This window comes from Humulus lupulus, chromosome 4 (genome assembly GCF_963169125.1).
Source record: "Humulus lupulus chromosome 4, drHumLupu1.1, whole genome shotgun sequence".
Lineage (NCBI taxonomy): Eukaryota > Viridiplantae > Streptophyta > Magnoliopsida > Rosales > Cannabaceae > Humulus > Humulus lupulus.
This window is the reverse complement of record NC_084796.1, coordinates 167,340,890-167,356,464: the sequence shown is the minus strand read 5'-3', so window position 1 is coordinate 167,356,464 and position 15,575 is coordinate 167,340,890.

Sequence of the window (15,575 nt, the reverse complement as noted above, 5' to 3'; positions counted from 1 at the left end):
TGGCTGGGTTAGATCATGCAGTTATCAGCCATGTCCTGAACGTTGACAAGAGTTTTCCACCCGTGCAATAGAAAAGAAGGCTTCTTGATAAGGATGGATCGAAAGCCTTAAAAGAGGAAGTCGAAAGACTGAAGGAGAATGGGTTCATTAGGGTGGCATTTTATCCATCGTGGGTCTCTAATCCAGTGCTGGTTCCCAAGCCTAACGGAAAATGGCAAACCTGTGTGGATTTCACAGACCTCAATAAAGCCTGCCCGAAGGATTGTTTCCCACTCCCAAGGATCGACCAGCTGGTCGATGAAACTGCAGGACATGAGATCCTCTCCTTCATGGATGCATATTCAGGGTACAATCAGATCAGTATGCATCCCCCTGACAATGATCACACTAGCTTTCTGACCGATACAGGGTTATACTGTTATAAAGTAATGCCCTTCGGACTGAAAAATGCTGGTGCGACTTACCAGCGATTGGTCAACCACATGTTTAAGGAGTTGACCGGAGTAAACATTGAGGTGTATGTGGACGACATGCTGGTAAAGTCGAAAAAAGCATAAGGACATGTGAAGGATTTACAAGAGTGTTTCAATGTTCTGAACAAATATCAGATGAAGTTAAATCCTCTCAAATGTTCCTTCAAAGTAGGATCAGGGAAATTTTTGGGGTTTATTGTTAATTTGAGAGGAATCGAGGCCAACCCCGACAAGATAAGAGCCCTGATCGACATGAAATCGCCAATGAAAATCAAGGATGTGCAAAGTTTAACTGGAAGAATTGCCGCACTAAGTAGATTCATTTCCAAGTCGACGGATAAATGTGTCCCTTTCTTCAATCTACTTAGAGGCAACAAGAAATTCGAATGGACAGGAGACTGTGAGCAGGCTTTCCAGGCCTTAAAGGCCCACATGGCACAGCCTCCTGTTTTATCAAAACCCATGGACGGAGAAACTTTGTTCATTTACTTGGCAATCACCGAATTTGCTGCCAGTGCGGTGCTAGTACGAGAGGAAGAAGGTGTGCAAAAGGCAGTTTACTATGTAAGCAAGAGATTAATCGAGGCTGAATTGAGGTATCCTCCAATCGACAGGTTAGCCTATTGCTTGATTTTGGCCTCAAGGAAGTTACGTCCTTACTTCCAAGCCCATACCATCACAGTCTTAACTGACCAACCCCTTCGGCAAGTTCTGCAAAAGCCAGAGGCAGCTGGGCGCTTATTAAAATGGGCAGTCGAACTCGGGCAGTTCGATATCACATATTCACCGTGAGCAGCAGTAAAAGGACAAGTTTTGGCTAACCTTATCGCGGAATTCACTGAGCTCCCAGATGACGAGCAGTGCAAAAAACCTAGTGCGCCTGAGCCCCTAGTCAAAGCTCCTTCGTGGAAGTTATTCACGGATGGATTGTCCAACGAATCTCACGCACGAGCAGGAGTGATATTGATAACGCCGGAAGGGCATTGATTTCACTGTGCTATTAGATTCGATTTCACCGCGTCGAACAATGAGGCCGAATATGAAGCACTCCTCGCAGGACTAAGGTTAGCCAAAGACATGAATATAAAAGTGCTTGATATCTACAGTGATTCACAGCTGGTAGTGAATCAGGTCTTAGGGGAGTATCAAGCATGGGGCCTCAAAATGGTGGCCTACTCAAACAAAACTAGAGATATGTTGGCGCAATTCGAGAAGTATACCCTTCAGCAAATTCCCCGAGATCAGAATTCAAACGCAAATGCTTTAGCCAAACTTGCAAGTGTGAAAGATGCTGACACTTTGAATATAGTGCCAGTAGAAAGATTGTGCGAGCCGAGCATACGAGCAGACGAAACCAATATGGAACTCCGGATGGAGGATACATGGATGGCACCATATTTGGAGTATCTCACAAATGGAGTACTACCAGCAGATAGAAACAAAGTCAGAACTCTTCAAAGACAGGATGCTAGGTATATACTGGTCGATGGGTCCTTTACCAAAGAGGATACTCCATGCCACTTCTCAGATGCATTACACCGAAAAAGGCTAAAGAGCTCATGAAGGAAGTACATGAAGGCTTCTGTGGGGACCATGCTGGGGGCAGAGCTTGTCAAAAAAGATTCTGAGGCAGGGTTATTTCTGGCCGACTGTGAACGAAGACTCAATGGAGTTTGTGCAAAAATGCGATAAGTGTCAAAGGTTTTCCAAGATCCCACGCGCAACTCCCAACGAGTTAAAGCAGATACAGAGTCCTTGGCCTTTCGTAGTATGGGGTATAGACTTGATTGGATCCCTGCCAACAGGGAAAGGTGGAGTAAAATATGCAGTCGTAGCAGTCGACTACTTCACCAAATGGGTCGAAGCTGAGCCGCTCGTTACCATAACGACCAAGAAAGTTCTTGACTTTTTCATCAAGAACATTGTTTGCCGATATGGTTTGCCTCAAAAGATTGTCTTAGACAACGGCACCCAGTTTGACAGTGACTTATTCACAGACTTCTACGAAAGGCATGGAATCGTCAAAAGCTTTTCTTCAGTTGCACACCCACAAGCAAATGGGCAAGTCAAAGCAGTGAACAAAACACTTAAAGATACTCTGAAGAAAAGACTTGAAGACGCTAAAGGAGCATGGCCAGAATAGCTGCCTGAAGTACTCTGGTCGTATAGAACTTCTCATCGAACAGCGACAGGTCATACCCCATTCTCCTTAGCGTACGGGTATGAAGCTATGCTGCCCGTCGAGTTAGATCCCCCCCCCCCCCCCACACCGACGAATTACATACGACCAGGACCAGAATAGCCAACTGATGATGGAGTCCCTAGACTCACTTGAAGAGAAATGAGAAAAGGCCCAACTCTGAGTAGATGCGTACCAGCAAAAAGTCGGCCGGTATTTTAACTCAAAGGTGAAAGAAAGAAAATTCAACGTCGGAGATCTAGTACTTCGACGAGTTTTCTTAAACACCCGCGAACCAACTGCTGGAGTACTCGGACCAAACTGGGAAGGACCTTACCAGATTGAGGAAGTCCTTCATCCAGGCACCGACAAACTTGCACGCTTAAATGGAGATCTCGCTCCTCGCTACTGGAATGGAGAACACTTGCGTAAGTATTATCAATAAACAGTCCTTCTTAAAGGACTGGCTTGTACTAAATTTTTACTTTTTTACAAGTTTTGAAAAAGGGTTAGTCATGTTATATGGCTAATCGCTTATAAGTGTAAGATCTTTTTAAGATCACTCGTAAAGACTTGTTTAGTCCATTTTTAATACGAGAATTATAAGGGACTGTGCGCAGCCAGTCATTCTTGCCAACCTTTGTAAATTTATATTTACAAGTATTTGTTCATTATGTGTGTTGTTGTGCTGTATTATAAGTGTTACATTTCCTACCGAGCAGTAATGTTTGTACAGGTCGTGGTCAAGGCAAGTGACCAAGGACCTAAAGCTCCTCAGTCACTTGGGGGGCATATAAGGTACATCGATAGCAAAGAATACCAAGAGGTATGTAAACACATGAACAAAATGAGTGAAAGCATGCTACAGTACTTAGAGTATTTTTCAAAATTTATATTTTGTTAAATCAAGCCAAAGTACTATGCTAAGTTCGGTCATGCGAACAGATGTTATAATAGACAGAAATATTATAATATCAAAAGGCATTCTTTTACACCGCGAGCAGTACTGCTTGGATGTAATTGTTTAAAGTAAAAGGAAAGTTTGCTGCCCATGCAGAAAAATTAAAAATAAAAATTCATTCTTTACATCACGACCCGTAGGTCATGTAATTAAAGAAAAGAAAAAGAACAAAAAACTTTAAGGAGCCTGAGGGGCAGGAGGATCTGTTGGAGCAGTTTGGTTAGCTGCATCTCCTCCAGCTTCTCCTCCCTCCAAATTGGTGGATGGCTGGATACTTGGGGAAGCAGGAACCCTAACTCTTTCTTCTTCAGCAGCTAACCGAGCAGCATAGCGCGCTAGCTCGGCCTTCCTAGCCTCTGCTGGCAGGTAACTGAAATCGGCACCTTGGTTGTGTTTCCAAAAGTCGTAGAAACACCGAAGTGTAACGTTCTTGTACCTCTTCAGATCCGTGGCGTTGGTAAGCTTGAGCTGTTCCACTTGGCTCTCAAGAACAGCTATGGTCTTGTCCTTAGCAAGGTGCTCCTCCTTAAGTCTCTTGACTTCACGATATTGGATTTGGCTAGACTCCTGGAAGTCGTCCCTCTGCTTCTTCAAAGTTGCCTGAGAAGCTTCATTCTCTGCCAGCTTTGCCACAAAAGCATCCTTCTGCTGGGTGACCGCCTCTAACTCCCCAGCATGCCTGGCTTCTGTAGCCTGAAGCTCTTCGACGGCTTTCGCCTGAAACTCCTCGACGACCTTTGCCCGAGCCTGCTCGATGCTAGCACTAGCGTGAGTACGAGCAGCAGTTATAGTCAGCATTGCCTGCAGTCAAGGAATAAAATTTAGGCTATATTACAAGAAGGGAAGATAAAAGCCAAGAGAAAGAATACTTACACTGGCCACTTCGTTGAGAGCCCTGTTAAGGATCTAATCGACCCCCATGCTCTCAGCTTCATCCATTGCCTCCCTGCAATGGTCATGCTTCAAGATATGAGCAAGGCGATCTTTAGCTAATCGTACGGAGCAGTTCGAGAGTTTGGTCCCAGGAAGTTATGCTTGCGGGGCCTGTTCCCTCTGGGCCGCAGGCGGGGGGTTGGCAGCAGGGGCAGTCTCCTTTTCAGCAAGAGCAGGAGGTTGGGCAGAAGGTTGGCCAGTAGGTCCGTCTTTGGAAGGATCAGCTATTCGACCCTTCTTGGTAGGGGGTGCTTGGCTTGATTCGCCATCATGCCTCCTAGCTAATTTTCGTCGAACCAGGGGGAGCTCCTCTTCCTCTTGGGTCTGGTACAGATTGAAAACGTTGGGGGAAGCCATCTCTGCAGATAAAGAAAAACATGCAGGCAGTAAGACAAAGGCAGATAAAAAATCATGGCAAATCATAAAAGAGGTCACAAAATTTAATACCCGAGCTACAACTACTGGTCGCTATACTACTGACTCTATTAGTCATACACTCACTATCTGGCACGAAGAAGTCTGGCCCTAGATTTGGAGTATACGTAAAATTGCCGTCCCCGTCAAACAAGTGACAGGGAAATGGCAAGCTATTTAAAAGCAGAATAACAATACCGTTTTCGTCTAAAGACTCTTCCAAGTCTATGATGGGCTCTGTTGCCTTTTGTTTCCCCTTGCCTTGGGGCGCAGAAGGCCTCTCTGCTGAAGGAATGCCAGTGGGTTCCCTGATCGTAACCCCCGTTGGCCTCCTTCGGGGAGGAGACGCCGGGGGTTGCTGCTCGGGATGCCCTTCGGCAATGGCGTCTGCCACCACGGGTCCTCTTATTTCATGGCGAGGAGCCAAGAGGCCAGATAACCTCAGATTTTCATCAGTGACCAGGGACTTAACGCTTTTTTTAGCGTCTGCCATCCTGGCCAGTGCGTTGGACCTCAACACCATGTCTGGTGTTGGGTTCGGATGTAACCACGGTCCTGAAAGGCACAATATACTTTAGAGAAGTGCAGAAGAGTTTGCTAAGGAAAAGTAGCGACCAGTGAAATTAGCATTTACCTCCTCGAGCGAAGGCCAGGTTGTTCGTAGTCATGTCTGGCGTGAGGAAATACTCTCTATTGTATTGCCCCACGTTGGAAATGTGGGTAGTGTCACTCAGGAACGTTCGGTTTTCTTCCTGGTGACAAAGATGAAAAAAAGCTCGTCCCGTATTGTTGAGGGTTGGACTTAAGGTCAAAGAGGAAGTTGACCTCATGGGGAGTGGGTTTCGACCATTTTTTGAGTTTATAAAGGATATAGAGTGCGACCAGCATTCTATATCCGTTTGGGGTAATTTGAAAGGGGGCAACACCAAAGTAGTTGGCCACCCCCTGGTAGAATGGATGTAGAGGGAGGATAGCCCCCGCCTCTATGTGATACTGGACCAAGCGCTATAGACGCCCCCAGGCAGGTTAGCTCTTTGGTCAGCAGCAGGGATTGTGAGATTAAACCCTGTAAGAGGGTACTTCCTACGATAATTGGCGAGCATCCGGGGAGTCACCTGGCTGGTAGGAGAGAGATACCACTCGACATCAGGAAGGTTTTGATGCCGAGGGCGAGCCCTGACTTGAATACGAGGGTCTGGGACGGCATTTTCTCGACCACTGGTCGAGGGAACCCTAGCCTGCGAATCAGGCTGGGCAGGTGAATTTGGATTGTTTTCAAGGTTTGGTTTTTTCTTGCCTGGAGATTTAGAACGGGCCATTTGAGGTGGTGATGGTTGAGGTCTAGAAGAAGTTCTTGAAAATGGAATCTCGCTAACGCGCTGGGCTGGCTATTCTTCACCTTCGAGCAGTTGTGCAAGGAGATTATCGTCGATTGGCCGCTCACTTCCCCAAAAATATGGCATTAAAATCTGCAAACAAAAGAATGGGGAGGTGAGGATGAAGAGTTTTGAAAGTTTTTTAGAATAACGCTGGTCGAGTATAAAAGTTAAGCTTTTATACTACATCATTCTAACAAAAAACTAACTTTTTCACACGAACAGTTTGAAAAACAGATCAAAAAGTGAAAGAAAAAAGTTTTTTTGAAAAAGCTTTTTCAACTCCTTTTAGGGCAGGAAAAAATTGGTTTTTCAATTGGCATAAAAATCAAATTTTTACTTCGGTTTTACGTCCTAAAGTCGTGATCTCAACTATCAAACTAACTCCTAACTCCTTAATGGCAGAGAAACATCATCCTATACAGTATCACCCATTAAACCCCCTACTGTCATGCATCTCAACCCAGAAACAAATGAATCCACAGAAGCATGCACAGCAAAAATGTAGAGCATAAAAGTTTTGAGACTTACCAGAGAAAAGATCGTGGAGATTTGAGAAAGTTTTCGAGCGTCAGAGAACTCACGAACTGAATCTTGAAATGCTGGAAGACGGTATCCAGAAGAAAATGGAAGCTCTGATTTTAGGGTTTCTTGAGAGAGTAATAGCTTGCGTAAAAAGGAAAAGAAGACTTTGGAGAGACTATATATAGCCTTCAATTAACATTTTCGAGGGGAGTAATCATCAGTTTCCTCTTTTTCGAGGCATGGGGAAGGGTGATAGCTGTTGAAAGGTTGCTTAGGAACCAAAAAGCCGTGATTAGACAAGGGTAGGTTACTTTTCCCAAGGTTGCATGAACTACTCTGACATGTCTGATGGGGTAATCGAAGGGTTGTTTCCTTAAAAGTTTATTTATTGCTCGTAATAAATAAACTTGGGGGGCAAATGTTATCCAAAAAACAGACACGGATGGCGTGGCAAGTGATTTCTGGACACGTGGCTGACACCTGGCAGAATTCTGTTAGTGTATCGACCAGTGAGATATTGCATGCATAACGGTTGAGTTTTTCCTACGACCAGTCTGGTCGTACACTCCGCATATTTCAAGATAATTTTATAAAGATCTAAATCAATCCCGAGATTGTCTCCAATAATTCCTGATGATCCGATTAATTAGGAAAGAATACCTGTAACAAATTCATGTAATCTTCCTTGAGCCTATAAATAATGAGAAGATCGCTCAAGGAAAGGACTTTTGACTTTCTAATTACTAGAGATTAGAGATTTACGAGTGAGCTAGAGCTATCACATTAGATATATTGTTTTGTTCTTCAGAGGTTGGTGAAACTCATTAAACCCTAGTTCTTTGATCACTCCTTTGAAATATTATATCAATAACACCTCAAGTGGACGTAGGTTATTACCAGATTCTGGGGCCGAACCACTATAAATTCTTGTGTGCTTTACTGTTTTTGTCATTATTCTCATTTCAACATATCTGTCTACATCAAGCATTTTTGACTCCGTGTCAGTTGACCAAAATCAGGGTCAACAAGAATATTGACCAAAATGCTCTTAGAGTAATTAAAGACTTGGTTATATTTGGGAGGGGAAAAGGTTCTTTTGGTGTTTAAGAGGGGATAAGTCTTATTCTTCCATTTTGGACTTAGTGGAAGTTGTAGAAAGATTGAGAAACTGAAGGAAAGAAAGAAATAAGGAAAAACAGAGCATCAAACCTATCCCTCTCTCTCTCTCTTATGATTTTCTCTCTCTCTCGCCCTTTCCTCTGGATTTTGAAGCTAAGAACTTAGAGGGAGTCTAGGCTTGGTTATGGGTGTTGATCCTTGGAGAAGCTAAGGGATTCAGCTGGATTTAGCTCAAGTTAAGGTAAGGTTTAAATATTGATTTTAGATTTTTGGGTTGTGTTAAGGTTGATCTCTGAACTTGGGTTTTGGATGGGAATTCAAGGACATAAGCTTGGGAGTTGGAGGAGCTAAAGTTTGGAAGAGCATAAAGACAACCTAAGGTCGAATTCTCTCAGCTAAGGTAACCAATTTCTAACTTTGAAGTTATGGGTTTCTGGTTTTCTTATGGTGTTCTTGAGCTTTTGAGCTCAAATTTAGGTTATGTGTTTGATGATGCTTTAAGCTAGGTTTTTGATGTAGATGGGTTTATTTGGTTGAGTTATGGTGAGTTGTAAGGTCAATTTTGGGTTTGGTTGAAGTTTGGAATGGGTTGGTGGAGCTTTCGCTCAGGAAAGTTCGAGGGAAAATCCAAAACTTTTGGATGTTCTGGTTGTAGCGCTGTAGCGCTAGGTGATGGGTGCTACAGCGCTGAGGGGTTTCTGGGGGGAGTTTTTTCTTTGTCTGTAGCGCTGTAGCACCCTCCTTATGGCGATGTAGCGCTACCCTGCCTCCAAAAGTGGATTTTGGGTGTTTTTCTTAGGATTTTTCTTGGGGGCTCGGGGGGATGATTCCACCACCCTGTTTGGTCGAATTGGGCTTCCCGAGAGCTTGGGATTGGCTCCAAAGTTTGAATATGAAATTGAATGATTAATGAGGAATCTATCTTACAGTTGTGACTAGGTGTTCGCTAGGGCTCGGACGGGATCGTGCTCGAGGGTCGTCTCATTTAGCCAAGCTATCGGAATCTAAGGTAAGAAAACTGCACCCGGTTATGTGGTTATGTTGGGACTAAGAGTTCCCTATACTTTTATGTGATATCCTATGATGGTATTATGTCATGGGAACATGAGATAAATGACCTAAGAGTGTTGGAATCAATATTTGCACACAGGACGCGGCTCAGCCACTGGTAGCTGAGGTTAATCAAATAATCACTGAGCTTGGCCTAAGCGAGCCAGAGTCAGTGGATTGAACACTGGGCTCGGCCTAAGTGAACTGAAGACAGTGACTTATTTAAAGGGTGCGGCCTAAGGGCATTGACCCTAGATATTGTGTGTTATGCTAATTGATGTTAATCTGATGATTATGACATGTTTATTACCTGGATGATTAATTATTGGTTTGTTGTCTGATATCACTATTTATGTGAATGATGTGATTTATTGGGTGTTTGATTAATGATCTGTGAATTACCTAATTACTATTGTTGATTATGATATGCATTATAGTTTTCTTGCTGGGCCTTGGCTCATGGGTGCTTTGTGGTGCAGGTAAAGGCAAGGGTTTGGTGGTTCAGCCATGAGTTGGAGAGCTCTGGGGGCGAGGTGTACATTGTTAGCTGCTCGACCGCCACGGTCGAGGGTTTGTATGGGGACGGAAACCTAAAATGTATATTTTTCCATTAGAGTGGCCATGGTTATTTATAACTTTTGGAATTTTTCTAAACATTTCTTTTAAACCCTGTTTTGGGAACCCATGTACTAAACAGTCATTTTATATGAAAATTATATGTTTATGACTAAAACCTTTTAATATTTACCTAATTATGACTTTAGGACCACATTTTCAACTATATGACTTGATTAGCAAGTCTTTCACCTTTATAATCACACAGTGTAATGGTCTTGGCAACCCAGGACATTCCATTGTAACTCTCACTTCTTTCTACAAATGCATTATAAATATTATGAAAAATAAGAGAAGATATTTTATTCATACTTTTGAGTGCATTACAATGTTAATTGAAGGCTATAGCTATTAAGTAAAGTGGAAGAATAACTAATGAATACGAAACTATAATATTCATGGGCATTTTATTAGTATAATACCCATAGAATGATGCAAAATAAAGCAAACAATCACTAAAGTTGCGAACAATAAAGAGAAATTCATGATTTGATGATGAATTTTATGTAGAAGGGTAAGAAATGAAGAAGTTGTGCAAGTAAATGGTTCAAGGAACAAGTATATATAGGACAAAAACTAGTCGTTATGACCGTTGGTGAATAGTGATCCAACCGTTGGAAACACTAACCTGACTGTTGGGGACATAGTTGTATTCTATTGTGGGATTTTAAAAATTCTAAGTTGTTGAAGTAGCTAACACATGAGAATAATTAATTTATGGATGTTAGAGAAACTTTTTCAGAAAATGTTTGTGAGTAAAAAATGTTGAACTAAGTAATATAAGAAGATTGGGAAGTTTTTATTTTTTTGGTTGCTTTTCACCGGGTACTATTCATAGTGGGTCCCACAGTAGGGTCCACACGGGACCCATAGCGAGGTCCACCCTATGGTTCCCACATGATGATGCGGTAGTGATATAATGATGACTTTAGCAAACCACTATGCTTAATATTTTGAATATTTTATTATTCCACTATGCTTGATATTTTAAATATTTTATTAGCATAGTAACCCAAAGTTTTCCTATAATAGCTCTTCTCAAACTCATTTTGAATTACAAAACCTCATTTTCTTTCTTTCACTCTAAAAATCTTCTTAACACTCTTTTAAGAGTTCTAAAACTCTATGATCTAGGCGAAGTTCTATCTGTAGCACTATCCTACGAAAACCTTTTAGGTAAGCTCATTCCCGAGCCTTTCAATTCAGTTATTTAGCTATTATATATATACATAGATTATTTTACTATGTCATTATAATGCCAAAATGTATATATAGATTATTTTACTATGCTGTTATAATGCAAAAATTTATATATAGATTATTTTACTATGTCGTTATAATGCCAAAATTTATAAATAGATTATTTTGCTATTCAGTTATAATGCCAAAATTTATATATAGATTATTTTACCATGCCGTGATAATGCCAAAATTTATACATATATTATTTTACCATGTCGTTATAATGCCAAAATTTATCTATAGATTATTTTATCATGTCGTTATAATGCCAACATTTATATAGATTATTTTACCATGTCGTTATAATTTATAATGCCAAAATTGAAATATAAACTATTTTTTATGTGTCATTATAATACTAAACTTATATAGGCTATGGTCACACTTTTGACTATTATAGAATTTTATTACATGACATTATTCCCTACTATTATGGACTGATGTTATGACATGGACATTTCCGTATCACCATAACCACGACTTTTAGACCAGGATCTTGCCACGAACAATTATAGTATGACCATACACCTGGACACAAAATAGGGAAAATTGGAATAATAACAATTATAAACTAAAATGACATCATGTAGATTTTATGTCAGTTAATAGTTTGTGTTTTTATCAGGAAGCTAAAATTTCGATTGTTTTCTCAGGACGCAAGGTAAGTAGAATCCTCATCTACATCACAAGTTTTTTATGTGTCTTGTGTGCAATTATATGCTTTACATGTTATTCTGCCATATTGTATTTGTGCATAAGTTATTTTCAAGCATGTTATATTTATTATGCATAAGCATGCTTAATGTTTACAGATAAATTATTGAAAGCGTTAAAGTAGAGGCTTGGGAGACCTATGTCCCAAATGTAATAAGGGAGACGTACTTCCCTATATAATGAATGTTTATGAGGGAGAAATTTCCTATTATCATGTTTATGTTCAGGTGGGAATGTGATTCCCTATGTAATGCTGACAGCAACATCCTCTAGGGCCCAAATGAAAGGAAAGTGAAAGAATGAAAATACATAACATGTTGCACGTTTATTTTAATGCATATGAGGAAGTTATTCTGCTTACTGAGACTTAACTCATCAGATAATGTTTGTGTTGTAGGTAAGATGCCCCAAATATAAATTGTTGATGAGTATACGTGGAGCCAACGTGATTGTACATATGAGGCTAACCTGAAGGGAGTGGAGTTCTGCTATGCTATATTATAAATAAACGAGAAACTTGATTTTATATTTATATTTCATAAAAAAATAGTATTTTGTGAACTTTACATAAAGTTTTAAAAGTATTTCATGAACTTTGTAATTTACATAAAGCTTTTCAATCGGTTAAATACATCTCTAGTTCTACATTAAGGTGTAGTAATGCCACGAAAATTATTTATAAAAGTATTAAGATTTTTATGTAAGATAAAGTTTTATTTGGTTGTGGGTATTGTATGGTTTGAAGTTATGAACACTAGTTTATGTATTGTTTAATAAAGTTTTTTTTGTAAATTCAGAATTTCAGTATTGTCGTATTCAGGTTAAACTTTGATTTTACACTATATATATATATATGTATGTTAAGAAAGGAGGTCGTTACAGAGTGGTATTAGAGCGGATCGGTTTTGAAGAAAATCCCATATGTAAAAGCATGACAATGAGCGTGGTACTCATCAAGTAAGTCCTTAAAAAAACTATTAACGATAAATTTAATCCCTTAGCAAAGTTATATCTAGTGCTACTTGACGTGTAAATAAGTGATATGGTCATTTATTTTCAAGAAAGTTTTAGTCATGGTAACCATCCCAATTCATGACCTTTTAGAATTGAAGAATGGAAGGGCATGTAGCTGGAGAGCCTACTGCAGAGCAAACTGCTCCTAATGTTGTTGAGCTAATGCGGAAATTTCAAGAGGAAAGAGAGAAAACTGGCAGTTAGAAGATTTATTAGAACAATTCCTAAGGAAACAAGGAAATGAAGGACGATCACAAGGTAATGAAGAATCACCACAAGATAGCGCAGACCACCCACCAACAAATGGAGCACAACAACACGCACCGCCACCGACTCCTCCAATAGAAGTCAGAAATGCAACAGCCAATTACTCTCTGGAGACCTTTATGAAATTCCACCCTCCTGAATTCTATGGAAGCATTGATTCGAAAGTAACAGAGAATTGGATTCGCATGATGGAAAGACTTTTCGATCTAGCTCGAGACCCACAAGTAGAAAAAGTTTGTCTAGCGATATACTTATTGAGGGAGGATGTTAGCTATTGGTGGGATACTATGGCGGCCATCCGTGGAGTTGACACGATGACTTGGAAACAGTTTCAAACCTTATTGGAAGAGAGATACCTTACAACTACCTTGAAAGATGAGAAAGCAAGAGAATTCACTTACCTAAGGCAGAAAAAGATGTTGATGGAGGAGTTTATCCGGAAATTTAATGAACTCTCAAGATATGCACCACACATGGTCTGCACTGATGAATTAAAAATAAAGCATTTCAAAAATTCTATTCATCTTGACATTCGTAAAGATCTCAAAGTAGCAGACTTGGAGGGAGCTTCTTTTTCCAAAGTAGCTGAGAAAGCTTTGAAGATCGAAAGGGCGATATTGATGCAAGAACGGGAGAAAGAAGCTGAAAACAGAAGACAAGGAGCAAGGAACATCCAAAATCGGCAAAATAACCATTTCGTGAAAGGTGGTCCAAGTCAGAAGAATAGTGACAAGAAGTGCCTAACAAATGGAGTTTTAACAACAACCACAGGAGAGGAAATGATCAGTCCCAAGAAAAGCCAGCATTTCCTCAATGCCCAAAATGTAACAAATATCATCCTGGTGAATGTCGGGTTGGGACTAACACTTGTTACATATGTGGGAAGCTGAGGCACTTTGCAAGGGAATGTTCCAATCGTAACGAACAATATAAAGGAGGAGAAGAAAAGAAAACAAATGGCAGATTCTTTGCCTTGACTCGGGAAGAAGCGGAAGCAAGTCCATCCATAATAATCTCAGGTCAGCTCCTTTTCAATAACATCCCTGCATCAGTATTAAATTGATTCTAGAGCTACACATTCATTCGCATCAGTGCATTTTGTTGGTTGATTGAATGGATTACCTGTTAAGATGGATACAATTTTTAGTATAGCACTGCCCTCCGAGGAAGTGCTATACTCAACTCATTGGTATAAGACTATACCAATTACAATCAATGACAGGGAACTATATGTTAACCTGATCATTATCAACATGAAGGACTATGACGTCATTTTAGGAATGGATTTCCTAACAATGTATAACGCTAGAATCGACTATAGTAAGAAAGACGTCATTTTTGCACTGGTTTTAGAAGACGAAGTTCATTTTCAAGGGAAAGTGAAACGAAGCCCTTCACCAATAATTTCTACAACAAAGGCAAGGAAATTATTAGCAAACGGATGCACCGGATTTCTAGCAACGATTTGTGATGTCTCGAAAGAGAAGCTTGCGAGACCTGAAGACGTTCATATTGTACGCAAATTTATGGAAGTATTTCCAGAAGATCTTCTTGGAATTCCTCCCGATCGTGAAATTGATTTTGAGATCGAGTTGTTACCTAGTACAACTCCGATTTCAAAGGCCCCTTACCGCATGGCGCCTGCTAAACTGAAGGAACTAAAGAGTCAATTGGAGGAACTTTTGGAAAATAAGTTTATAAGACCCAGTCATTCACCATGGGGAGTTCCAGTACTATTCGTGAAGAAGAATGATGGCACAATGAGAATGTGCATTGATTACAGGGAGCTCAACAAGGTGACAATTACAAATAAGTACCCGCTACTCAAGATTGATGATTTATTCGACCAACTACAAGGAGCGGCAGTATTTTCAAAGATAGACCTTCGTTCGGGATACCACCAGCTTTCATGGACCTCATGAATAGATTATTTAAGGATTTCTTGGATAAATTTTTCGTTGTTTTTATCGATGATATCCTTATATACTCAAAGTCAGAAAAAGAACAAGACGAACATCTAAGATGTACGTTGGAAACTCTAAAAAAGGAACAACTATATGCCAAATTCAAGAAGTGTGAATTTTGGCTTGATAAAATTAACTTTTTGGGACATGTTGTGTCAAAAAGTGGGATTTTGGGGGATCCAGCTAAGGTAGAAGTAGTAAAAGGATGGTCTTAGCCAAGGAATGCAACTGAAGTAAGAAGTTTTCTAGGCTTAGTTGGATTTTATCGACGATTCATAGAAGGATTTTCCAAAATTGCAGCCCCACTTACAGTGCTCACTAGAATGAATAGTCGATTCATATGGACGGAAGCTTGTGAAAAGAGTTTTATGGAATTAAAGAATCGACAAACTAATGCTCCAATCCTCACAATCCCGAATAGTACAGACGAGTTTGAAATTTTCTGTGACACTTCAAAGATGGGATTAGGAGCAGTGTTGATGCAAGAAGGGAGAGTAGTAGCTGTTATGAAAATATAAATTTGCCTCAAAGGAAATGGTAAGAAATTACAACTCTATGCAATATAATACAAATAAATAATGATTAATTAAAAAGAGTTACAACTCTATAACTGAAAATTACAAATAAACAAAGAAAATGAAGAAGAAGAGAATAGTAAAATACAACTCTAAGCAAAAGGTTACAAATAAAGTAAAGTGTTTGAAACAAAAGAAAAGAAAGGATTACAAC